Source organism: Rhinolophus hipposideros (genome assembly GCF_964194185.1).
Source record: "Rhinolophus hipposideros genome assembly, chromosome: 9".
NCBI lineage: Eukaryota > Metazoa > Chordata > Mammalia > Chiroptera > Rhinolophidae > Rhinolophus > Rhinolophus hipposideros.
In genome coordinates this window covers 65,747,876-65,774,365 of record NC_138055.1, presented here as the reverse complement: position 1 = coordinate 65,774,365, position 26,490 = coordinate 65,747,876, and the positions used below count along the sequence as shown (strand labels likewise).

General features: G+C 35.9%; 1 protein-coding gene across 5 annotated transcripts in view; it reads right to left on the bottom strand.

Annotated features, from left to right (window-relative positions):
* Positions 1-26,490, bottom strand: part of CPSF6 (cleavage and polyadenylation specific factor 6) — a 77,718-nt gene that overhangs the window by 27,369 nt on the left and 23,859 nt on the right. For 4 of the 5 annotated variants that reach the window (XM_081059162.1, XM_081059163.1, XM_081059160.1 and 1 more), the window contains one exon: positions 16,328-21,163. The exons of the other annotated variant lie outside the window; for it this stretch is intronic. The gene's annotated coding sequence lies outside the window, so the exon portion shown is untranslated. Of the gene's footprint in view, positions 1-16,327; positions 21,164-26,490 lie in introns of those variants that run through there. 5 annotated transcript variants of the gene reach the window in all.

Here is a 26,490-nt window from a genome sequence, read left to right as displayed (position 1 = left end):
ACTATTAAATAAAATATAATCTACCCTTCTTCCTTGACAAATATACCTTCACACGAACAAAAATGTGTAAAGCTATGTTTTTTATATTATTGAAATTCAGTAGTTATCAGAGAACTAAATTGAATTATTACTGCACATGTCTAAGCATTCTCTTGATGGACCGGCAATGTTTGTATACTAAGTAAATTAAGTGCACATATTTCATGTTACAGTACTGATTTCCTTTTTGCCTTTATTTCAGCACAACCACTTATAATGTTGCTGTACTATCCTCATATCATTTGCACTCCATTGCCAGTAATGATCTATAGGATTACAAACTGAAACATAATTATATTAAAAATCTACCACATTTGTACGGAGGCCTATACACTTGGTACTCTTTGAACACAAAGAGAAGAAAATGAACGCTTGGCACTTATTGGGAAACAATAATTTAGTTGCACAGCTATCTTTCGTATTTGTGCTGCCAGGAAGAATTTGTCAAGTTAATTGATTTGTCGTCTCTGTTTCCTAAAACTTGACACTCCGGCCCTCGCTGACCGACGAAGCAGTGTCAGTAGCAGTACAACCCACAAACCTGCCGTGGTATTTGGACAAGGGTGTCTTTTGTTTTGAAGATACTGGGCAAAGGATTTGGAGAAGCATTTCCCTAGAGGTCTGAGTGGGGATATTCACACAAGAGCCGGAGTTTAGAGATATTAATTGCACTGTGATGACACTGACCCATTAGATCCAAAGTGACAGAGCTCCCTATGTGTTCAACAAATGTGTGTGCTTGTGATATGTGGGTCCCTTCAAAGTATGGGACCCAGATCAGGAGCCCCTTTTGTCTGGGTCCAAGGATAGTGCTGATTATAATTTTCATTTTCCCTATGAACTGTTTTTCTGGTTACTTTTTTTTGTCTAATGCCGAGCTTTACTGCTCTTCCTCACTTTTTTTCCTGTAGTGTCTTTGTATCAGTGTAATGCCAAATACTTTACACCATATATCCTTGCTGACTCCTTCTACAAGCTGCTACCTATCCCTCCCCCACCCCACTACTCCAACAGTCATCCGTCCATTTGCACCTGTTCCAATACTACTTACATATTTTGTCATTTGTGGATTTTGATTTGTAATCCAGTTTTGCTAAAAATACAGTTTGCCGAGTGTTATGGGTTGAATTGTGTCTCCCCTCTCCTCCTCCTCCAAACAGGTAAGTTGAAATCCTAACTCCTAGTACCTCAGACTGTGACCTGCAGATGCAATCAGTTAAGACTTGAGTCACACTAGCGGAGGGTGGGCCCCTAATCCAACGTGACTGGTCTCCTTACAGACAAACAGCCATGAAAAGTCAGAGACACAGGGAGAACGCCAAGCTATGATGAAGGCAGAGAGTGGAGTTACACCACTTCCAGTTAAGAAATGCCAAAAGTTGCCAACAGAGGACCAGAAGCTAGTTAGACGCAAGGATCGCCCTCCAGTTTTCAGAGAGCATGGCCATAACTGCACTAGATGTCACACTTCTAGGCTCCAGAACTGTGAGTCAATTAATTTGTTGTTTTGTGTTACTTCGCTACAACAGCACTAGGAAACTAATACAGAGCCGCGTCTCCCCTCCCTCGCCCTCTTGTTGCTCTGCTTGGTTTCTAGGAAAAGGTGGAAGGAACTTTTGATCTAAGCTGTCACTAAGTTCATGCCCACTATTCTTCACTTTTAAAAAAGAATTCTGTTGCTAGAATTGCCTACATGATGGCCCCAAAAGGAATGGCTTCCTATTCCATATGCTAACCCACAAAGAATCCTGAATAAATATATAAAAGTATTCTCAGACATGGAGGCAAACGAACTTCCCCATAGTAAGGTGTGACTGCATTAGGTAAGGCTTTTGAGTTATTGTGTGTGTCCTTGCTAAGTGCTTGCATTTGTTACAAACAGAGGCTCTCTGTAAGTGGTCATGCACTAAGTTCTGGAAAAGGTCCATTATGCCCTCCAAGTCCCAAATGAGGACATAGGCTTACTATGTGACATAAATAGAAGCTTCACTGTTAGGGCTGCGGAGGCCTCAGTGAGGTCACGATTGCAGACCTTTCTATGCTCCTGCTACCCCCTGACCAGTAGTTCACTGGAGGGTGGATATTTTGTAAAAATATGCACTTCTTGGGGACTTCAACTTTACATACGGCAACAAGTAGAAGATAGCCTTTCAAATGTGGCTTGTCCGTTCTGAATAAATCACGACACTTGGTTTGTGCAACACCTCAGGCTTCTGTTGATCAAAACAGAAGCTACTTTCCAGCTACTTTCCCATTTCTTTGCTCTTTACAATACTCTTTCAAGACTATCTCCTTTCTCTCTCCCCATTCCCTCCTGAATTAATTGCGATCATCCTTTCTCCCCACCGCTCCATTAGGATCATACTACTCAAAGTCACCAATGAATTCCAGATCATAAAATCAAACGGTCAATCAGTCATCTTACTGAATCCTTCAGTAACTTGTGACACACACGTGACTCCCTCTTTTGTGAAACTTGGTTTCTGAGACACCCTTTTCCCCCTTCTATGGCTCTCTCTCTCTCCCTCCCTCTTCCTCTCCCTTGGCTGTCTTATTTCACAGGCTGCCTCTTCAGTCTTCTTTGTTGCATGATTCTATTTTCCCAATTTCCAGGCATAGGAGCACCCTATAGCTCAGTCTGCGGACCTTTTCTCTTTATCCAGCATCACCCTTTCAGTGATCTCACCTGATTTAAATACTCTTTAGACATGGATTCTCACAATTCCAGATATGTATATCCAAACGATGACTTGATATCTCCACTAGGTGGTCTAATAGCTTTCCCAAACTCAATCTAACCAACATAAAACTTTTGATTTCCACTCGTACCAAAAAGGTTCTCACCCCACTCTCCAGTTTTCATCTCACTAAAAGACAGCACTGTTTTGTTTCTTAGGTCAAAAACTAGAAATAGCCTGCATTTCTTTCTCTTGCATTCATTTCTTCCCCATCAACAAATGAAGCTGGCTCTATGTTAAAACACACTCAAAATCTTACTGCTCCTTCACTGCTATTACCTTAATCTAAACCACTATTTCTCACCTACCCTAATGTGCAATCATTCCAATTGGTCTGCCTGCTTCCACAATTGCCCCCTAACAGCTCATTCTTCACATAGCAACCGATGATTGAATGTAGGATTGTCATTCCTCTACTCAAAGCCTTCCAGGTTTCCTGTCACACCATGAGTAAAAGCTAAAATCTTTACCATTCCCTATAAAGCCCTACACAATTATGGCCCAAATACCTTCCTAAACCCATTTCTGACCATTCTCTTCCCTCATCCTACCAGCCTTTGCTTCTTTACTTACCCTTTAGGGCATTTGCACTTACTAGTCCCTCTGGAAGAATGGTCTCCTTGATATCTACATGGCTGACTCCCTTACTGTCTTCAGATCTCTGTCCAAACTGCACTTACAAGGGCCTTCCCTGACAAACCTATATAAAAGTACCCTGCTTTATTTCACTTAATAACTTCAACACCAACTAGTGTATTTGACCATTGTCTATCTTTCCTCACTAAAAGTCCCAAGACAAGGATGTTATCTGTCCCTTTCAGTGCTGCATTTCTAGCACCTAGGTCGGTCGGTGGCCAGAATATTTGTTGAAAGAAAAAAATCCTACCTGATGCTAGAGAGATGCTAAGTATATGATGTTCTGATTCAGACCCCATATTTGACCTCACATAAAGCTCTGTTCCAAGACTTCCTGATACTGCAGTACCACTTCTTTGGGGGCTAACCCTGGAAAGTACATATATAAAAGCACTCAAATAGTGAAACTCCTGAGCTACATCTTTTTCAATCAACTTATCTGCATAATATCCAACAAGAACTCATTCATAAATTAGGAGCCCTCAAAATTGATGAAAATATACTCACTACTTCATGTAAAAACTAACTTCCCACATTTTCACTAATCTTGAGATGAAGGCATTTAAAAAAAAATTTGGTCCCAGAACAGTGCCTGGCATCAAGTGGGCAACTCAGCAATTCCTAAAAGAATGAATACACAGATCGCATTGGTAATTAGAGCCTGTCAAGTAGCGTGAGGCACTATTCACCACCACACCCAAACTAGCTTCCCTAACCCAGCTTGGCCTGCCCCCTAATGGTAGCTGCTTCCAGCACTGTGTGCTAGGTAGGGCCCATTCTGTCCCAGGAAGACTGGTTCTGGTGACCTCCATCTTAGCCACTTTCTTCAGGAAGCAGACTCCAACTGAAGTCATCATTCCAAGATTTAAGAGCTGTTAGCACAAATAGCTGTTTTTCTAAAACAGTATTTGAATAAAAACAGGTACCATTCTACCATAAGAAGTGAAAATGGTTTAGCACAGGTAGATTACTAAGTACAAAGGTGTTGGGCTCATCAGAGTGGCCCCAGAAGGCATAAAATTCCTGAACAGTCTGCTCAGTGAGAGAGGATGGCTGTGCAGTCTACATTCAAATACATGACTTGTATTATCACTGCATCCCATCCAAGATAATGAATACAGCTGTTTTTGTGCAGCCACACATGCAACTCAAAGTCTCAGAATGTTTATCCTGTTAATGACCATCGCTGGTAACTGCACTTCTCCCAACACCCACTCCAGTACCCTGGACAGTGGTGACCAGGCTTCCTCTACCCAGTATTGTGTAACAGTACTTTTCCACAGAAAATAGTGTCATGAGTTCACTCCTGATAAATATAAACTTTATGATCTCCTTTGGAGTTATTTAAAATTTTGAAATATGGCAGTTTTAAAATGTACCTTTTCAAACTACACATGCCCTTCTTCCATGTTGACAATCTGATAAAGCAAGAGACTATGTAACATGATCTATTTGCTACCTCCATGCCCTCACTGGACTGTTATCTCCCACTTCAAGTCAACTGTACTCAAACAACATTTCAGATAGAAGTCGGTAACTGATTGTTTTAAAGTATCATTTATAATGTTTTTGGAGAAATACCTTAAGTATTATCTTAAATACTTGTATCATTTTCTAGGTATGATGGTAGCTTGGTCTAGAATTCAGTTAGACTTATACAACAAAAAGCCTATTTCTAGCATATTTCAAAATATGAGTATATTACAATGTATATTTGCAGTTCAGAGTAAAAGCACATGGGTACTAATCATTCTGATGAACAAATACACTGACACCCTAGGACACCCCTGGAATGCTGCCCTTGTTGTATTCCTCTACCTCCCTGCCCCCAGAACGACTATGGTGGATTTTGTTAATGATTTCCTTGTACGGATTACTTTTCTATGGTTCCCCTAATATAGGAACCACATTCACAATTTTGCCTGTTTGGGAACTTCATATAAATGGAATAAAACTGTATGGATTCTTCTGTGATTTGCATCTTCCAGTCAACATAATTTTAAGATTCATTGATGTTGCTGTGTGCAGCTAGAATTCTCCTGTTTTCAGGCTATACATACAGTATTTCATTGTACAAATGCCCTACTATTTATCTACTATAAGGTTGGTGGACATCTGAGCCATTTCCAGTTTTTTGCTATTAGAAATAATGTTGCTATAAACACTCTTGTAAATGCCTCCTGGTGCAGGGATATGTTTCTCTAGTGTATATATATATGCACATTTACTTTACCTATAATGTAATGCTAAACTGTTTTCCAAAGTGGTTGTACCAACTTCACACCCCTTCCAGTATTATTTTTCATTGCACCATACCCTAGCCAATACTTAGAACAGATTGAACATTTTTTGCCAATCTTGTAGGTGCAAAATGGCACCGGTGATTTTAATATACATTTCTTAGATTAACTAATGAAGTTGAATATCATGTATTTATGAATTTTTTTTCTGTGACATACCAGTTCATGTCTGTTGTTCATTTTTCTAATGGGTTCTTGCCTTTGCCTTATAGATTAGTGTGTAGTTTATTGTATATTCTTGGGTTTAGTCCTTTGTCAGTGTTATGTGTTTTAATATCTTCTCCCAGTTTGAGGCTTCTCTTTTCACTCTCTGTGGTGTCTTTCAATGAATAGAGGCTCTTAATATAATGTATTCACATTTATCAATCTTTTATGATTTGTGCTTTTATCTTAAGAAATATTTCTCTAATCCAAGGTCATAAAATTATTTCCTTCTTAAAACAGTCTAGATTTGCTTCTCCCATTAAGTCCACAATTGACCTAGAATTGATACTTATGTGTAGCAGTAAGATCTTTTTTTTCTTAGGATAGTCCCTAGCAACTTTCATTCTAGCATATACCTGGTTTTCATACACGTGGTTTTTGGTCTCTCTATATTGTTGCAAGGTCTGTTTATCTATTCTTGCACCAAATCTTTACTATCTTATTACAAGTCTTGCTATCTGACAGGACAAGTCACCCATCCTCCATCTCCTTCTTGGTTATCATTTGCTTTTAACTTCCATATAAACCAGATTATCAAGTTCAATAACAAAAAGAAACAAATCCCTTGGGAGATTTAAATTGGATTTGCATTCCTGCTATATCAAAAGGGGGTAATGTCTTCCAATAAAGGTTTAAAACTTTCTCCAAAGAGGGCTTGCACATCTTTTGTTAAATTTAATACTAGCTACTTTTATATCTGGCTTCTATATTGAATTTGTATTCAGAGCTTGCAAACCTTCTAATTCTAATGATTTAGCTGTAGTCTTTTACACCATCTCCTATCATCTGTAAATACTGACCACTGAGAATTCTCTGTCACATTCTCTAGGCTGGCCCTTCTGAACCCAAGACAAAGAGGATTACTGCTTTGCTATGAATCTAAATTCGTGTTCTCATATAGAAAACGAGGAACCCCAATAGGACTGTTTTGAGGCTTACAAGAAGTGACATGTGAAAATGCCCAGCATATACTCTTCAATTCCTTTCTTCCAGAGCACATTCTTTTCTTTATGTGCTTGAGTTGTTTTGCACATTGCAGTGATTTTGAGTATTCACTGAGTAGAAATGTTTCCTGACTCCAAAAGGGCAGAAAGACTATTCCTTGGCTTATATCCTCTTCTTGAATTCCATATTTAATACACTCAAATGCTAAAAAAGATAGGCTTTCACCTAGGGTTAAAAACAAAAAACAGCACTACACAGCCAAGTAAAATTAAGCTCACTCTCTTAAACCATGAAAATTCTATTCAGAATGACATCAGGATACTATACACTCCTTTAAAGAAATATTAAATATATTTTAACTAAAGTAATGATCTATGTATGTAAGTACAAAATACGTAGGTACAAAATACCTTCCTTTCAAATGACTAATTGTGTGTACTGAGCAAATTCAGAAATATTTTAGTATATTAACTGGTTTCACCAGAATAATCAGGACATTATTATTACTTTTTTCATTCTATTTGACTGTACTCCTATGACTTAATAGGGACACTGGATTAGAAAAGAATCTTTCAGATCCTTCTTGGATATTGGAGTTTGGTTTGGATTTTTCAGTTCTTTTGTTTGCCCTTTACTAGTTGTATTACTTTGGGCCTGAATGCATACACTGAACTGTTTCCTCAATTATAAAATGGAATTACTAAGTCATGACTTACCCTTTTATTTCTTATATAAAGCTATCACTAGATGGCAGCACACTAACATTTCAAACACAAAATATTTTAAATTAAAACATTAAAAAATATTTAAGCCACTGTAAAAATCGCAAAATATTTAAAAACATGATACCAGCGTTCACCTCCAAAACTGGTTATTTTTAAAAAGTACCCATTATTGAAAATTATGTGGAGAAATATGCATTTTCACATACAGCTGGGGTGAATCAGAGGGCAACTTCCTGTGTCAAAAACCTCAAATGTCCATATTCATTGAATCAGACACTCCACGAAACTACTTTTTGGAAAACCAGAAATGTGCATTTAGATTTACTTATAAGGATATTCATTGCAGCACCCTTTATACTAGTCAAAAATCTAGTGAAATAACCTGAATATCCAATGAAAAGAACTGATTAAAATCATGGTGTAAGTTGAAAAACCAAGTAGCTATTAAAAAGAAATTTAAAAACACAATTTGTGAGTCTTTAATGTGCATATAAAACACTTGGGAATCTTGTCCAAATGCAGATTCTGATTGTGAGGTCTGGGGTGGGGCCCCAGATTCGATATTTGTAAGAAGTTTCCAGTCCTGGTGGTGCTGACATTGTCTGTAGACCACACTTTCAGTAGCAAGCTTTTAGACCATTTAATGACACAAGAAAATGTCAATACTGTAAAAGTACTCAAGTGCCCCCACATAACCTACGTATACCTTCTCTCTATACAACTTATTCTCACAATATACACATCCACGAACTTGTGCTTAATTGTGTTTACAGAGTAAGTGGTGTTTGTTCCTAAATTATGTCAATAGTACTTTTTCCTGTGATTTCATGACTTATTATGTAAGCCAATGAAATGTGAGTACAAACAGAATCGGTTCAATAAAAACTAAATTAATACTTTGGAAAGACTCAATGAAAATGAGCCACTTTAAAAATTGCAGTCAACAATGCCATACGACTTCACACCCATTAGGAAAAAAAGTATTGGTCAGGAAGTGGAAGAACTGAAATCCTCATGCATTGTTGGTGGGAATGTAAAATAGTGCAACTGCTGTGGAAAAGTTTTGGGGTTCCTCAATGCTAAACATAGAATTACTATAAGACCCAGCAATTCCACTCCTAGGAATATACCAAAAAGAATCACAAGTCATATACAGATACTTGTATACTAGTATTCATAGCAATATTATTTACCGTAGCCAAAAGGTGGAAACCAAAATGTCCATCAACAGTTGAATAAACACAATGTGGTATATATACATACAATGGAATATTATTCAGCCATAAAAATGAAATTCTGATACATGTCACAGGGATGAACCTTGAAAACACTAAGTGAAATAACGTGGTCACATAGCACACATACTGTATGTTTCTACTTATATGTGGAACCTAGAATAGGCAAATTCATAAAGCATAGTAGGTTAAAATAGCAGAGGTTGCCAGGAGTGCGGGGAGAGGCAGGAATGGGGGGAATTAATGGGAAGAATTTGTATGAAAAAAGTTCTGGAAATGGATAGTGGTGATGGCAGTGCCTTGTGAATGTACTTAATGCCACTGAAATGTACACTTAAAAATGGTTAAAAATATAAATTTTTGTTATATATATTTTTACAGTGTGAAATATGCTGAATTAGCTCTTACAGCTGTATTATAAGCTTAAGCTAACAAGATAATGAAGTCGACCTACCTTTAAAAGGACATTCATTTAATTCAAATATTTATTGAACATCTGTGTGCCACATGCTGATGTAGGCACTTGGGACTTCACAGAAAATAAAACAAGACCCTATATATTCTAATGGACAACAAATATATTGTGCTAGGTAATAACATATATTGTGCTAGGTAATAAGTGCCTGGGAAATTAAAGAATAAAGCAGAGTAGGGAGACAGCAGGTTCCATTCTTCAAGAAAAAGGCGAGAATAAACCTCAGTAAGATGACATTGTGATGAAGTTATCCAAAGCATTCCAGGCAGGGAAAACGGCGTCTGTAGAGGCTGAGCCAGTAGCATGCCTGGCTTGTTTGGAAAACGTGGAGGCCAAGAGTGGCTGGAGTATAGTGAGCATGGGTGAAGAAGGTACTGGGAAATCTGATCAGAGGTTAACAGGGACCAGATCATGGAGGAAACTTTTAAGGACTGGAGCATTTTTACTTTCACCATAATAAATGTATATGATAGCTGCTATGTGTTGGGCATATAATTTAACTTAATTTTCAATGCAAGAGTAGGTGTTATATCCCATTTTATAAATGAGGAAAATGGAGCTCACGGAACTGGTGTAATTCACCCAGGATAACACAGCAAGTGACAGAGTCAGATTCGATAGAAACGGGGCACCACTGCAGGATTTTAAACAGAGACATAATAAAAACTCTTGACAGACGTGCTGAGAAGACTGCAGGGAGGTTAAAAGCAGGACCTATCAGGAATTACTGCAGTAATACAGCAACGAAAGCAGTGGTAGTAAGTGGTCAGATTCTAGGCATTTTCTGACGGTAGATAAAAAGACTTCCTGATGTATTGTTGAAGGTGGGTGTAAGAAGTCAAGAATGATTTCAACATTTTGGGTCTATGCAACTAACATGATCGTGTTGATGTTAGCTGTTGGGGAAGTGGGATAAGTGGTGGGGGAATGGTAGAGGGTGAAGAGTTCAGCCTTGTCATGTTAAGTTTGAGATGTCTATTAGATATTCAAGTAGAGATGTCCAGTAGGTAGTTAAGTCTTCAGTTTGGGGGCAAAGGTCTGAATTGGAAATACAAAATTAGAAAATTGACAGAATACTAATACATAAAGCTGTGGACACAAAAAGTACCAAGGAAAGCAAGAAGACTAAGCCTCCTGGGAGCACTCCAAAAAGGTTAGGTAAGAGCCACAGCAAAGGAGACTAAGGATGTGTGGTATAATGAAAATTTAAATTAAAATCTTCATGTATGACTCCTTGCTTTATCTGCATATTTATGCTGACCAACTAACCAGCTTCTGGTAAGTCACATTCCATCTTCAATATTCATGTAAGCTAACAATGGTAGGTTAACTTAGGTAGATTACTGCACAGATATTCTCAACAGGGGTGAGAGTTGTGCCATTCAACTCTGTAACTCCATCCTCCCTTTAGTGTCCATTCAGATACTCAGGTCATTTAGGATGCCAGGACAACATAAATGGATGCTATGTAAGTTTATGGTAGGCAATCTCCCAGTGTGCACAGATGCACATGGCATGTTTTTTAAGTAATGTGAAATATGAGAGCTGAAGTTTATACATTCAGGGTAGAATGGTTGCCAGCAATCCTGGAGTAATTTGAGTTGTATAAAAATGACTTCAAAAGACAAGTGCTTACGATATGCTACTGTGAAAAACCAGCCATCATTGAATAAGTATTAGCTCCAATCTTCACATTCTGCAAATCACTTTCTACTAAATTGAGCATGCTCTTGGGACAAGTTACATGTTTAGGAAGATTCTTGCATTTTGTGTTTTAAGGTGATGTTCCCCTTTGGAGAAACGCTGAAGATACAGATAATAATAAAATAGTAAAATGACTTAATCAGTTTGGGAGAAAAAAAAGAACCTAAAGAGGTAAACAGTAGTATTAAGATTCTATACTATGCTGGGGTGGGGCCCAATTCCTGAGTCAATGACAAAATTTTCCACAATGTCAATTTAACATTTTCACTAATGTTACACCCATCTATCTTATACCTGATAAGATAGCTATAGTTAATTATATAGGTAGAACCTGTGCAAGTATCTATTAAAAAATTAACAAGATACCACTAAGTTGCCATGGCCTGTCTTACACATAAGTACCTAACACAGTATCTTGTACAGAGCAGGTATGCTAGTTGTGGAAATGAACATTTTAAAGAATTCCTGGAGATCCAAGACGGCAGAGTAGATAAAACACTGTGCCTGCTTCCTTCCATGAACAGATGAAAATTACAACTAAATTATAGATCAGCCCTGAGAACCATCTTAAGTCTGGCTGAATGCAAGTTTTATAACTAAGGATATAAAGAAGCCAAACAGAAACTGGTAGGAGGGGTGGAGATGCGGAACTGGCTAACCCCAAACCTCCATGTGGCAGTTGAGAACCAGGAGGGACATTTCAGCCATGGAGTTTCCTCCTAGAGGAGCGAGGGACCCCAGCCTTACACCAGGCTTCCCAACCCACAGTACTGGTGCAGGAAGAGGAACCTCTATGTCTGGCTGTGAAAAACTGGGGATTCTGACAATCCAGATGGGACAGAAGGGGGCCCAGGCGTTGTCTTAAAAGGGCCCGTGCAGACTCATTCCCAGGCACTCACCTTGGGCTCCAGCAGAGGAACAGTAACTCGATGAATGTCGGAAACATACGGAGGGGCGTACTGAGTTCTGTTGCTTCAGGACAAGGGCAGGACAGTTGGCATTTTTTATGTGGGGTCCTTCTCCTGTGCAGATTGGTGCCACCTTTCCTGTGTTGAGCCCTCCTGCTATGCGTAAGGCCAAAACTGAGTCTGATTGGTCTGGTGAGCTCCACAGCTCACCCTACTGACTCACTGAGACCCCACCCCACCCAATGACAGAGGCACTCTCTCCAACAGCAGCCAGCCCTGCCCACACTGCACTTTCTTGGAAAATATGAGTCCAACAGACCTCAGGAGGGAAGCGACTGGCCTGGTGTGTTCAGACTTTTGAGGAGTAGCTTCAAGCTCAGCACTGGCACCAAACCAGAATTTACATTAACCTGGTGACCACAACTCTTCCCACTCGAGTGACTCCGAGACCCTGCCTCACCCAATTTGTGTACCACATGAGGCTTTATCAGTGGCTGAACCTTAAGGGAGCTGGCAGGCGGCAGCAGGCCTCCGGGTATCCTGGCTTTTTGTGGAGCTACCCCAGGCCTGGTACTAGTCGCAGACATCCTCGGAGGGGCCTCTCAGATGAACCTCCAGAGTTAGCACAGGCAGTGAACTGCAGATCACTTTGTATCTCTTACCAGTAGTCTTTGGCCAGTCACAGGTAGTGGATGACCTGGGCCTGAACAGAGCCCCTTGGAAGAGGCCCCAGAACATACTTGGAGGTTGGCTTCAGACCACAGCAGCACACTGCCTAATTAGCCCCATAAGTGGCACACCTAAAGGATGGTCTCAACAGGCACCAGAGCCCACAGGGGAGAATCCCACTTATTGGCTAAACCCCCTGCACAGCAGCCTGTAAGCTGTGGACGTGGCAAAACTCCACAATTAGCCTGAGGGTCAATCCCACCTACTAACCTGACAATAGAAATCAAGTCTCAACTGTAACAGGAAAGCACACACAACCCACATAAGGGACACTCCTGAAGCACCCGGTGCAAATGACCAGGGAGACTGTGCCACTGAACCCCACAGGACATGTACTTCATCAGGCCAACTGGCCAAAATTAGGGGGCAAACCAGATCTATCTAATAAATAGAAACAAACATGAAGGCAGCCAAAATGAGGAGACAAATAAATACAACCCAAATGAAAGAACAGGAGAAAATTCCAGAAAAATAACTGAAATGGAGGCAAGCAATCTATTAGAGACAGAGTTCAAACAATGGTTATAAGAATGTTCAAGGAACTTAGTGAGAACTTCAACAAAGAAATAGCAAGCATAAAAAAGGACACAGAAACCATAAAAAAGAAACCAAATTTCCAGGTATAAAACAAGTAAGTCATGGGGATGTAATGTACAGCATAGGGAATATAGTCAATAATACTGTGATAGCGTGGTACGGTGTCAGATGGTTGTTGGACTTATTGTGATCACTCCTTTAGGTATATAAATGTTGAAAAACTAAGGTGTACACCTGAAACTAATATAAAGTTGTATGTTAGCTACATTTTAATAAAAATCATTTAAAAAACAAAGAAAGTATTCCTAAATGCTTACAATTCAGGTATTAATATAGCTTTTAGTTTGCTCTTATGGCAGTGGGTAACATGAGCAAGTAACTGAAAAGAGCTGATTTGGCACTTCATAAACCCATGCTAACTTCGACTCGCCATCCTGCTGGTCATAACCTCTCAGGGACCACTGGTTCACTTATAAAATACTATCTTATGGGGTGATTTAAGAAGCTCTATGGAGATAATAGTTACACCAGCAATTTAAAAATAAAAATGGCAACCTCCCCCCAAAAAAACACATGGGTGATTCTATTCTGCAGCTGGGTAAACAACCACTGAATTGAAAAGCAATGAATTATTGTCTTCCTCATCCCATAGCTTGATCCAATTACCTACCTTCTCCTGGGTGACTGAATGTGTTACTAAGTGGACTGCCACCACTAAAATGGAGCCTACTTTCAGCTAGACTAACCAAGCCCTGATAATGCTTCTACAGATCATCATCATTCTCCCAAACCAGCTTGGACCCATTGCCCAATGCCCTCAATCTCATTTGAAAGAAAAGTTACTAGAGATCTTAATATTTCTACCTATCTACAGCCCAAACTTCCACATATTTACCTACCCATGTTTTCCCTCCTGAAGGGGTGTTTCTCTTCCAGTCCAAAGCTACTCCGTTATACTACTGATCTCAGTATGTTTGTTTCCCAAACCAAGAACCTGAAAGTTGTACCAGACTCCTCACTTTCCTCTTTTCCACTATTCTTCTCATATTTAGATGGTTTCTTCTCTATTTTAACTGTTACAAAAGTTAGTTTTTTGGGCCGGCACGGTGGCTCAGGTGGTTAGAGCTCCATGCTCCTAACTCCGAAGGATGCCAGTTCGATTCCCACATGGGCCAGTGGGCACTCAACCACAAGGTTGCTGGTTCAACTCCTTGAGTCCCGCAAGGGATGGTGGGCTCCGCCCCCTGCAACTAAGATTGAACACGGCACCTTGAGCAGAGCTGCCTCCCGATGGCTTAGTTGGTTGGAGCGCATCCTCTCAACCACAAAGTTGCCGGTTCGACTCCCACAAGGGATGGTGGGCTGCGCCCCCTGCAACTAGCAATGGCAACTGGACCTGGAGCTGAGCTGCGCCCTCCACAACTAAGACTGAAAGGACAACAACTTGACTTGGAAAAAAGTCCTGGAAGTACACACTGTTCCCCAATAAAGTCCTGTTCCCCTTCCCCAATGAAATCTTTTAAAAAAGTTTTAACCCAGATGTCTTCTAAACTCCAAAACCATAGAGCTACGTGACTTGCTATTTCTTGCATTTTATACTGCAGTCATACTTTTCCTCAGTTTCCCGTCAGTGGCATACCATAACACAAGCTCTAAGTCACCCTTCCCCACCTTGTCATATCCAAACTTCCACTTACCAATTTTGTCTCCTAAGTCTTTCACTAAATCACCGTTTCTTTACCTCTATTATCCCCACTATCTCCCTATAGTTGAAGACTTTTAATAGTGTCACTACTTTACACCATTTATTCTTTTCCCTGTTTAATCAGCTGCCAAGATCTCTGAAATACTAAGCTAATTGTGACACTTCAATGATTCCACATCATTCTTGGGACAATCTTCAATGTGGTTTACGAGCCCTGCAGAGTCCTGGCGCTTGCCTATTTCTCCAGTCCCGTACAGAGGCAATGTTCCTCACTCTGTCAGCCAAAATGGCATCCTTTTAATTCCTACAAATATGCTACCTCGTGCAAAAGGCCTTTTATGTAAACCTCTTTGCCTAGAAGGTACTTCTCTTCCCTCTTCAACCAAGTTATGTCTTATTCTTTCTCCAGGTCTCAGTGGAACATTAAGAAAATAAACTCTTATTTTCTCTAAGTTTTCCAATAAGCTGAAGGCAGATTTTTGAAAGGTAAAGAGTATGTATATCCCTTATCTGGCATTGACAGCAGCAGTCAACTGGAACTGATAACATGAAAATCTAAAAACTATTTTAATAAAATATAAAAGGGAGACTAATGACAGGAAAAGACAGCATTAGAAACCATTTCTACTGATGTTTCTTGTTCATGGTAATGGTTAGGAAATAAAACTAGGGGATTGGAAAAATTGTCTACAAATCCTTTGTTTAAAAGCCTCCCCTTTCACTAAGTTAAGCCTTGACTGACTCCTATGGAGTTTTGTGTGGTACCTGGTTCCTAATAAGATGTTCCTAATGATCTTTTCTTTCAAATACTCTGCAAGTTTCAATGAACTCAAATGCAAGTGAGGATCAATGAATGCCATTTTCTTTAAAATGTAAACACATAACAAAGAATAATAGGGAAACTAACAAAACCTGAACCACAATTTTAACTAGGATATGGAAAGGGAATTTGTTATTTTTCATATGGTCATTTTAACTGTTTAGAACTGCTACTTTCAGCATACTTTGAAGCATACAGGTGAAAAATCTAAGGCCTAATATCTGGCACAAAAATCCTTATTGAAATCACAATTTGTTACTGTTTTAAAAATACTCTATATTGTTTCCAAGCTAGCAACTGAAATACCTTGGCAGTGATCTAGAGACATTTTTATTTGATTAAAGTCTAATAAGGTTAATAATCCCTTAAAACTAGACAAATGTTTTCTGAATCTTAGATTTAAGAATAAAAGAGCCTAGAAGTTTTTAGGTTTCTAAACCTTAATTTCAGCCAGTACCATTTGCTTTAAGGAACATCAAAATGCCAAATAGCAACTAGGGTGCTGACTTAAAGTACAGACAACAGTCCAATTTTTCTTATACTGTATACTGCCAAGATAGAAATGTATTCAAATCATATACAATGGTTAATAAATTATAAATCAAACAAAAAGGACAAACTGCAAAGTATTATCAAAACTGAGTTTTATTTTCAATACAAGATAAATACCATGCTTGTTCCTAGTGCAGTTTAAGGCCAACAACGGCCATACAGCAAACTGCTGAACAATCACCTAAATGCTAAAGAAAGAAAAGACAGAACGTAAACATTAAACACAAAATTGTAATTACAAACATTTTAATAAAATGGAATGAGCTTTCTAATAGAAGCTAATATGGAAATCAAGTTTTCATGGACACCAAAAAGATGTCATTTTCATCAAATATCACCTTACCTTTGCACAGAAATCTTTTTGTGAAGTCACGATAGAGTCAATAGCTAAAATTTTAAGACTTTCTTTGGCCTTCTGATATTAAATAAATTATTTACAAACCGTGATTCAGTAATTCATGGATACTGGCAATATGATACAATTTTTTTGTTAAGGGCTTTCCATTAAAAATTGTAAAACAACTTTGTAAGGCTGTATAAGGCTGTAAACTACTTTGCTAATATACCATGGGATGAAGAGGAAGAAGGAATAAGAATAGACCTTTTTTTAAGGCTAAAGTCATCAATGTTATAGATGCATTCCTTGGAATACACTATGATTTACCCCAAAGGTTCCTTTCCCATTAAATGCCACCTGAGTACTACAATTTTCAAAGTAAAAAAATAAACATGAATTCACCATTGTATTTTAAAATAATTTAACTCACAGAATGCTGAGAAGTGTTATGCAGTAACAATGAAACAAGAAAAAAAACATCTTGAAAATGAAATGTTTTTACTGAATGCAGGGTCTGTTCAATTATGAAATTAATGTAAAACATTTACACCCATGTGGGAGTTTAGGATACTCCCACATGAAAAGCTTTCCATAGTATCTACTATCCGCAGATACTATTTCAAGAGTTGTGTGACTTCAATTAAATTCTACCTAATATTTTAAAAGACTCCATTACAATCCGTTGGTTAATATAGCAGGAAGTCTTTAAAATATTAAAATCTGTCTCTAACTACACAAGTCTTATACATCCCATACAAAAACCATAGTAGCTGCATACTCAAAGTGAATATACCAACCTGAAATTTTAAAGAAACATTGGTTAAGACAAGCCTAAATCAATCTGAACAGGATACAACTACCTGAATATTTTGAATACTCATAAAAATTCATATTGCTTCTTTCTAATGCCAAGAAAGAAGACTGTAAGAACTTCCTCCCAGAAGCCTAGACATTTTAACACGTTTTCTATTTCAACTTACAATGAAACTTAAATCCTGAATCTCTTGATTTCTCTAAATCAAAAATCTCACATTACAAACACAAGGAATGCTAGATGTAAGGCCACATCTTAATAAATTTATAATTTTTGGTTGAATATTTATTAAAAAATTAGTCTAAGGCTTCTAAGAGTCAAGTTGCTAAAAAAAATACACCAGTGTTTAAACCAAAGATTAATGTAAAAAAAAACCAAAAAAACAACAAACAACACACACTTTAAAAACAGAAAAATAGAATGCTTTGCTACAAAAATCCCACTTAATATATTTTAGCACAAAAATGTCTAACGTACAATGGATAAGCGTGCATTTAAGTACATAGAACCATGGGAAACATTCACAGACGGCTATGGGATGCACACGAACTTAATGGATTGAAGTTTAAAAGGCAGTTTCTGTAAAACACCAAGAATTGTCAATACTGTGTTTTCAGTAAGGAATCAGAACACAAACTTTCTCTTAAAATAACAAGCTAAAGCTTAAAACACAAAATTGGAGTCACCTTATAAAATACAGAAAATGCAATGATCATTCAGGTAATGAAAACCAAAATGTCAAGAGCACTCCAACAGAAAGTCTTGTAGTAGTAGCATCTCATTGTATAAACAGTATGTATTTAGGTTATTGGCACATTTCAATACATAAGGGAAAGAGAAAGTCTTTACCCTTCCAACAACTTTCCCCCTTCACTATAAAATGTTATACAACAGTCATTAAAACCTTCATGTTTAAGAACTGACCTTAAAAACTAGTAAAAAACAAAGCAATATTCTCCACAGGAGAATTAAATGAAAATAACACCTTAAGCTACAATCCATAGTTATTTGTGAACTCCACATTGTAGTTAACTGCTTAAGACTACTTTGATAAAGGGGACATGAAATGGACTAACTACGAGCCACAGCCACTGCAACTTACTCCAAGTCTTGCTTATGCAAACTGACACAATAAACACTTCCAAACTTACACTGGAATATTCTTTCCACAACATACGTCCTTTAACTAGAAGCAGCACATTCAATTCAAAGTGTTGCTTCAGAAGCAACACCATTCAGGTGCTGCATCACTCATTCGTAACTTGACTGGCTGAAAAGGAATGTGACTGCACAGCACTAATAAATGCTATGGTTTAAAATTAAACTCAAGTTTGTTTTCATATCCACTGTTTAAAAAGAAATGAAAGGTCTCTGGGACACTTTCTCTCTTTTTGGTGTTTGTGTAAAGATTTATCTCTTTGGATTGTTTTTACACATTAAAAAAAGGGATTTTTTTTTCTCTCCAAATTACATCAGCCCATAGACAACAGAAGGAATATAAAGAATAAAACAAGGCTTGCAATTTTTACCTTTACAGCTATACATTCATGTGTTATCAGGTTGAGAAAGACTGCAAAAATCAATTAGTCAAACCAAAAAGTTTCCTTCTGACAACACTTAAAAATAATGGACTAGCAGCAAGCAAGTCTAATACACTCACACTGTCTGCAACAAGTCAGTTATGAGATCAGCCACGCGGGGAGAAGAATGATATAGAAAGAGCAATTAAAGGGTTCCACTGATAAAAAATGAAAAGGTAAATGAAGGATTTAATTAGTACAAAATTTCCAGTTTCAAGTTCAAACGCAGTTAGATTTTTATGATTCCATTTTAAAATTCTTCAGAGAAAATTTTATTCTCATGGACATTTACTTACCTTTTAAGCTTACTATTAACTAATTTCCCTTGTAATACGTTTATGTCCATCCTTCTTTGCATTAGGGCATTGTAATTAAAATATAAAAAAGCTAGGAAATGCATAAACTAACAACACCTATACACAAAACAAGAAAATCATTTTGATACAACTCTCAAATAATGTTAAAAAGGCAACTGCATTTTCAACAAAACACTTGAAAAATTTCTGAGAGCAAACAGTTCTGATAAACATCAATGATTCCATGCACAAATACTCTACTCACAAAATGTTTTAAAATAAAACTGGCAATAATGTGAATAACTTGAAACAACTAATTTTGTAAGACCTAGTGTGACAGTGCACAAGATGAAAGAAAAAAACTACAGTGCAAATCTCTGGAGGGCTTCTATAGTTGCATATGACATAATATCTACGGTACCTAAAAATACTTCAGTATTTTTGGCTATACTTTTTTAAAAACCAACGTGTATTATCAGATCTCTCAAAGATAATCAGATCTTAAAAACATCAAAAGCAAATTATAATTTGCTTAAGGATCTTAACTCAAATTTCTGAAGTAGTGATTCAGAATGACCTACCTCTAAAAATGTCTAATCAAGGTGACACTGCCTATGCTGATTTTGCAATTAAGAACACAAGCTAGCCAAGTGCTTATGGGCCGATATGCAAGGCAGGTTTGAAAATAATCTTTAACTTAGCATGAATCAATATAGGTTGCATGAGTATACACAAAATTCCTTAAACTGGAGATAGAGTACACCTATAATCTCCCATTACATACACAGGAGAATATGACCCGATGTTAATAAACATCAGACCCTTCAGAAATCTATAGTTACTCAAAAATAAACTAAGGCTCTCTACTTAAATTTGTCTGCTGTATTTACACTGCTCATGGCTTCAAAAATTAACCACAAGCACTATCAATATAAAACCGCAAATAACTACTGCATCAAGTCAGAACTGTCCAAATTTCTTCAATGCCAGCAGTTTACAATTAGGCATTTCAGTACATCTGTGTGGTAATTAAGCTGCATTATTGTAGCAAATAATGTATGGTTTTGTACTAAAATGTTAAAACCACAAAATTTTTTGACCCCTAACACATTGACTGGATTGCTACGTCTGTGAAATTTCAATTTACAACTTTACATACCATTCAGCAAAATCACAAGCTAACTAGGTAAAAACAGCTAGAAAAGCAGAATATAGAAATATTAAATATCCATGTAATCACCTATTCTAATATCAAAATCAAGGGCAAGAGACACTTAATTAGTATGTTTAATTCACTGAACGCAAGATTAGATCGATGCATATCCAAAAATGCTATTGCAATGCTTTTTTAAAGGACAGTATAAATGTCATAGTAACATTATCTTTAGATATTGCTGAACACAAGACTTTCCCTGAGGTGTAAACATCAAATAACTTGAACAGCTTTACACATCAGCCCCATGAAACAGTTTATTACAACACTACATCTATTGTAATCAAAGTGGTGCTGTTTACAGACATTATCATATGAACATTTTTAACAAGAACAAACTACTATAAAAACAAGCATTTACTTGACATTTTTCCAATTGCTTGCACATTATAATGGCCAAAATGTATATAACCAGTAATAAAGTTGCAAAAGCTATAACTTTTTAAATCACACAGGTTTCCTTCAAATAAAACAGTTAAGCAACATAAAAAATAAAAGTAGAGCTACTGGTTACCATTTATGCAGATTTGCTTTATTCAGATCTATTCCTGTTCATTTTATCCATGAATCCTTACAGGTTCAGTTCAATCACAAGAAGCAAACTGCTGGACAAGCGTCATGTTTCCCTCATGAAGACTGTTTTGTCTTGGAAGGTGTTCCTCTTCCTTCAGCTGTAATGTGTCAAAATTTGTGATGTAGATTTTGCTATTCCCCATAATACACAGAAAAACGCTGGCTTAACTATACATACACAAGTCGTGCATCTACTTCACTGTTACGTAATCTAACACAAAGTAGGAATTAACTGAAACAGTAGCTGCTTTTGTGGTGGAGAAATGCTCCCAATTTCTGTGATAATTAAAACTGAAATATTCTGATTTCATTCTTCTTAGATGTTATTGCCTTATAAATTTAATCACTGAAACAAATGAAAATATGGCAGCTACTGTTTCTGTGATGATGGAAACATTTGTAAGTCATTTTCTAAAGTATGCATACTACAAAAATAAATGGAAAAATACTTGAATGATTTTAATGTAAATATTTTTCATTCAACCACATACCAATTCTATAGAACGCATTAACAATTAAATGCGAACTTAATATAAAATGCAATAAATTATTTTACAAATTAGTTGTATTTATTTGACAACATACAGGAACGTCTGCAAATATTATAAATCAACCGGTACTCCATGTTACAACATTTTTAAATAAAATTTATAAATATATACTTCAGTATGCACATTTAAATATATTATGACATCCACGTACAAATCTTTAGACATAATACAAATTTAAAACATTTACTTTGCTTTTGCTCTATTCCACCTATATTTAAATACCTAATGTAATGTATAAATAACCAAAAATGATCTAAATAAGAATCTACAGTGATAATTTTCATGGAGTGAAAAAAACCCCACATAAAGAAAAAAAACCCCAATAAATTTGGTAAACTGAAATTTCAGGAATACATAAATATGTAAACTTCAGGTGGATTCACAAAAGAAACATCCAATTAACCTGGATATAAGTGATAACTGAAACACCGTATCTTTAAAATATAAATTCCGAGAGTTTCATTAAGATGATGTAAGAGGCAAAAGAGCTCAATATTTAGTGATATTTTACCATAAAATAGAAAATATTTTGCTCTACAATTAAGAGTAACATTCTGCCCAAACTATAAATTTTATCTTTTATGTCCTTTCCTCCCCACTAGGCTGTAAGAATCTTACGAACATCATCAGCACACATATGCATTCACATTGCCTAGCAGTAAAAACCATACTTTTATAACTGCAAAAGGAAAAAACAATGTTATAGCCCTGGACTTCTCTTTTAAATAGTTTTTATTTGCCCACATGTTTCAAAGAGATGCTTAAGCCATTTTTAATGTTACTTGTTATTGTACCTTTATCTTATTGTTGATGAACCTTTTTGGTAGAATTATTTCATGAAAAAAAATCTAGAAAGGCAGCTTTTATGTATTTTATTTTTAATATTTGCAATGCACTTTTAAAAACTAGTATTACAGTATTAAAGATAGACAAGGAATATGTGCTAGTCTGAAAAAAAATGGGTAATGGGAAATTCACAAATCTTATTGCAAAAGAATGCTATCTCCCTAATTTTTTTTTGTTATGCTGAAAGGGATAAGTCATTAAGATCAAGTCACAGTGAGAGAAACAAAAATAACCAACCCTTCCAAAAAACATATGGCATACACTGCAACTTTTTATCATTCATTATTCCAATGGAGAATTTCACTACTTTTAATGTAGGGAATCCTGTTTGTAAAATTATAACATACATCTTTTTCCAGGACGAATGCTCTTATCTTCTGCTTGATTATACTTTATATTTATAGTTAGATCTTTACTATTAATAAGCTTCTCATTTTCACCATAAAGACATAAAATCTGGGGGATAGTCTGACAGTTTTTATTTCTATTTCTAAACACTTTACATTTATCCATTTGGAAATACAAATTTTACAATCTCAAACGGAAGCAAATTTGAAGGCAATACAACCATTTCCAATAATCCAATTCAATGTGATAGTCTCAAATTTCTAAGTAGAAATCTACATAAACAAAGATATCAAAAAAGCTTAAAAGTGACAAATACATTCAATGCTCTTGTTTTCAGAATACCATTTGGTCAAACCTTTTCATGTCAAAGCCACACAATTACTTGCTTTAGCTATCAATTATAAAAGGAAGACCTATGTTAACAGTTGTTAAAAAACTAAGAGGACAAATGGAATCTGGAGCTCTTTAATAAAGTCTGTATAGTGAGCACTAAATAAAATTTCAATACAGAGAAGCATCTGGATTTTGAGATAAGATCAAATCAATACTAACAACTCAAATTATGAGTTTCTGTTAAAAACTTATTTAAGCAAATTTGTTAGACATCAATATTTCTAAACTCATGGCAAATTTATCCTTCAAATAAAATATTCAAATGTATATTTTCACAGTAATATATTGAATTTAAATAATTCTAACAACTTTAGAGTTGTACTTTTATTAACTCAGTGAAATAAAAATCACTTTTATGTGAAAATTTCTCTTTAACGAATGAAAATGGGGTGAGTAAAAGAAACAAGTATCTAAATATACCATGTTTCCCCGAAAATAAGACCTAGCCAGACAATCAGCTCTAATACATCTTTTGGAGCAAAAATTAATATAAGACCTGGTATTATATTACATTACAATATATTATACCCGACATACTATATTTATGTATTATATTGTACTATACCCAGTCTTATACTAAAATAAGACCAGGTCTTATATTAATTTTTGCTCCAAAAGACGCATTAAAGCTGATTGTCTGGCTAGGTCTTATTTTCGGGGAAACACGGTTAAGTTAAATCTTTTAAAATTAATATTCCTTCTTGTGTTGAATAGAACATATTACACAAAATTATGTTTACTGTAGACGTTTACAAAAAATTCCCTTGCTACCAAAACATTTTGTATTTTCATCTTTCTACCTTTGGAGATGGATGGTACTTACCTCATTTTAACTAAAACCTTTTATTACACTATAAAACATACAAGATTGTTGCTCTAGGCAGTTCACTAAATAGTAGACATAAACTTCATCACAAAGAAAACTCAGCTTTGCCCCCAAAATTTCACAAAATGGACATTTCAAAATAAACTGTTAATGTGATTTAGAATTCACTGTAAGAATTAAAACGTGCTACCACAGAAGGCAAATTAGTAAATTTGGATAGCATATATGGCAACCATAACTCTTTTTTGTTATTAGATTTTCTTTAAACAATGCTAACTAAATGTTTATTCAAAACATTATTTATTCAGAACAATCTAATTTACAAAGTAAAACAATGGTAATAATTTCACACTGAGATGAAGGTGAAAGAGCAAGATGACTCACATTGGCATGGAACTTTTTTTTTTTTTAGCAAGAAACACTAATTGTTTGTAAACAAAACCATATTCTTAAACCACAGTGAGCAAAAACACACTATCCATCCATTCAAGGAATCACTTCCTACCATCCTGTTACTTCAATTAAGATAGCTGTGTAGTCAGAAAGGTTTTACAAATAATATTAAAAGCAAGGAAAATTAGAGCGAAAAAAGTGAGAGCTAACATATCCAAATGAAGCAGAATAGTTAGGATATATGGGAAAACACAGGAATGGACAATATTAGGCAGAACTCAGATGATCTAAGAGTTGCATAAACAATTTTTAAATCTTATTACCACCAGTATCATTCATCAGGTAATTAAGAGTTTAGTTTTCACATAAGCCTCAAAGTGAACACTACCTCTTACAGAGATGAAACATCTTCGTATGTAAGAAAATTGTTTCTTTGGCTTTGGTTTTCCTGAATTAATGAAAAGCTATAAACTGAGTAAGAAATGAAAAAACCCTAAGTCTTGTTCAATAACATCTAAGATCATGATATTTATGGTGTAAAGTAACCATACAACAGTGTAGTTATATGATCCATATCTTATACATGATGCTTAAAAATTTTATCAAAGAAATGGATGACTTGAGAACACATGAAACCTCATGTCAGAAAAAACTGAATTGTTAACAAAAATTTGCTGAGTAAGGTTGTTTCAAACAAGTAATAAGTAGAACACAATCTAAAAGAACTACGAAAGTAAAATTATTTCTGTCAGAATTATACAATCTTAAAAGACTGAGCTACTTTTGTTTTGCTCAGAGTGGTCTGAGAATAGAGGCAGAAATTACAGAATATGAAGCACAATATATATACATACCGAAATTTTACAGTACTGATATTCCCATTAAAATATTATCTATTTGAACTTAATACTGTCTACTTTTAGAAAAACTAATACATTTTTTAAATGAGAGAATGCAATTAACCAACAGTTACCAACAGTTTAAACACAAAAAAAATTAAGATGGGACAGACATTAACAGTTTGCCAACATCGTTTCCAGTTAAATTAAGAACTTGCCTTTTAGCCATTCATCATCACTTTAATAGATTACATTGTTTTATTTGTATACAGACTTACTGACATTCACTTTAGCTTCCAAATTACCCTTATTCCATTAAGTCAATTTAAGATTTACATGAAAGCTCAAAAGGACTCATATTTAAAAACTTCTAAAAAAAGGTCAACAGACCTTATTATTATGGTGATTAAGATGTGCAGATAGTTGTTTTAAAAAGTTTTCACTTGACTGTATTTAATCCCAGTCCCCATCCCTTTATTCATGTCTACACCCGCAATAAATACTATTTAGTATAGCAAAGGTATAATATTCCAGGATAACAGAATTTTTCACACTGGAAATGCTTATGTAAAATTTTTGCTTGGATGAAGGCACATAACAATATTACAACTCAATTTTGATTAATGTACAAACAAAACATGGAAATTTTGGTATGGTACATATCAGTGATTAAGAAAAAATGTGAACAGTAGTTTGCAAGTTAGAAATTCATAGTTAATGTTGAATGTAATGAAACTCAAGCCATGATATAGTTAGGTGTACCCATTACTGAAATGTAATGTTAGTTAATTCAAAGTATTTAAAATTAACAATGAACTTTGCAAGAAGTTTACTTGGCTTACTATTCTAGTTTAAATAGAACCAGTATGAAAACTCATTGGGTATAAACTGGTTCAGAAGCCCCTTGATGGACACACCAATTTTAGAGATGACTGAAAATGTATGCTAGTCTCCTTACCATACCTTCAGTAACTAGAAGCTTGTTGATAACTGACAAAGTCTAAATACAAGTATAACTCAGGACTTGTATCTTACTATCACAAATGAAATGGCTGATATAGTTAAGCATTTCATGTAGTAAGTTGGCCACAATTAACCTAAGCAACTGATGGACACTGAGAATTGTTTTGTAAGATGAAATCAGATCTATTCAACCCAGGGGTGGAAAAAGCTACATCTTTAAAATTTAATGTTTTAAATTTACATGATACAACATTCAATTCTTACTC